This window comes from Urocitellus parryii, chromosome 7 (genome assembly GCF_045843805.1).
Source record: "Urocitellus parryii isolate mUroPar1 chromosome 7, mUroPar1.hap1, whole genome shotgun sequence".
NCBI lineage: Eukaryota > Metazoa > Chordata > Mammalia > Rodentia > Sciuridae > Urocitellus > Urocitellus parryii.
Window position 1 is genome coordinate 153,881,793 of NC_135537.1, and position 2,273 is coordinate 153,884,065.

Consider the following 2,273-nt stretch of genomic DNA (forward strand, 5'->3'; position numbering starts at 1 on the left):
AGAGAAAAGTCGGAATTGATCTTGAGAAAGAGGGAGGAGCTAAAGAACTGGGGCGCGGGGGGGGGCGGGGCGGGCGGAGACTTTAGAGTTAAAGGACAAGTGAGAGAAAGGAAGACACTGATGTCAATGCGAAAACACTTCACCAGGAGCCCAACCCATACTCTTCTGCCATATCCTTCAAACCTGCGTGGCGAGGGGTGGGGGGTGGGGTTCCCTAACCTCCTTGAAGAACACCGAAAAAGTCCCTCTGGTAGACTTGGGAAGCAAGAAAGGCAGACCTGAAATGCTTAAGAATCTTAGGGGCCAGATGCTAAACCGTATTACAATATTACTTCTCTTTTCTGTTTTGCATTTTAAAGCATTATTCCAAGAAGGGATCCATGGGATTCAACAAAAAGCCAAAAAGAATTCGTGGCACAAAACAGTTAAGAAATCTAATCCACAATGGATGTACAAGGTTACTTGCCAACCCAAAGGGTAAAACTTTATCTGAAAGGCTTCATGGCATTCACCCAAGATTTCTGCATCTTGCATAATTTAGATCTTTGTGCATCTCAAAGATCTTTTGTTGCTTTGAAGTCCCTTGGGTATTACTATATTACCCATCAAAAGGTTCTACCTGGCTTGGAATACAGTAGGTAGCTTAAACATCAAAATGATGTAACAGCCACACACATTCTAGAAACCAGGTTTCCTAATCTCAAAAATGGGTCAAGAATTTTACTACCAGCTAGCATTGAGGTAACTGGACGCAGAATGTATTTGTACGGTGCCTGTCATAGCAAATGTTCAGTGAAATCTTCCACTTTTTTTTACATTGCTACATTGAAATGTCATTCTTTCTGTACTTGAAAGAAAGTTAATGGGAAATTCGGTTTATAACAATTTACACGAAGGGAAACAAGATCACATTTGACAGGCTGCTTCGACACAGATAAGTTACTGCTCAATTGAGTGTCATTTATGTTTTCTTGTAGAGGGGTGGAAGAAGGGAAGTGGTATTTTCCTAGATTAAATACCCAAAAGATTAGAGACATACTTTCTTACTGTTTTTATAATGACTTGCAAGTTTTCTCTTATTTGTAAAAACTATATTTTATTTCAATGAAATATATTGCTTTAAAAAGCAATTGCATCAAAAAACATTGGCTATAAAGCTTTGTTTTTGGTACCATGGATTGAACCCAGGGATGTTTAACCACTAAGCCACATCCCCAGCCCATTTTATTTTTTATTTTGAAACCAGGTTTCACTTAGGTTTTTCAGGCCCTCACTAATTTACTGAGAATGGCTTTGAATTTGCAATCTTCCTGCCTCAGGCTCCTGAGTTTCTGGGATTACAGGAGTACACCACCATGTCCAGCTTATTATGAAGCATTTTGAATCCACTATAAAGGTGTCACTCTGATGAAGCTTCAGTGTTATCATCCTACAGCAACTGATGGATGATTACAAGGCCAAGAGTATAAATGGCTTTATACAAGATATAAGAAATAAGGCATGGAATGCAAATTTCATTTACTACATATCTTTAAAAGTTTGTTATCATGAAACTCAGGATAAAAATACATATACATTTGAATATGTTGAGATTTGCACACATATTATTTTATTAAACGCAGGACAGAAGAATGTTAGGATTGTATTTTATGCAGTCTGAAAGATTTAGAAAAGACTTAGGAAAGGATCTAGAAAAGCCTGTTGTCCTTGAACATTTGCCTTAATAGGCCAGCCAGTTTCCAGGAGCTGGGCAGTGGTGGGGCAGAAACTCTCTGGAGGAACTTCTGTCCACATGTACTAAAACCCTGGCATCAAACATAGAAATGCTGGCCACGCCTGGTGGCACACACCTGTAATCCCAGCAGCTGGGGAGGCTGAGGCAGGAGGATCGCAACTTCAAAGGCAGCCCCATCAATGGCTGCTAAACAACTTAATAAGATCCTGTTTTTCAATAAAATACAAAAAAAGGCTGGGGATGTGGCTCAATGGTTGAGTGCCCCTGAGTTCAATCCCTGGTACCCTCCACCAAAAAAAAAAAAAAAAAAAAAAAAAAAGACATAGAAATGCTGGATAAAATACATCCAGAAGAGTTTTGAATACAGATCTTAGCTGAAAATAAAGAAAAAGTACCTTCCAGATTTCAGAAAAGGAAGAGGGAATGAAACGCAGTGACACACACACACAGTAGATATTCTTAGCATGGATGAGCCCAGCTCCCCACCCCATGTCCTCCTATGGAGGAACTTCCAGCAAGGCAAGTAGTGCTTTTGGCC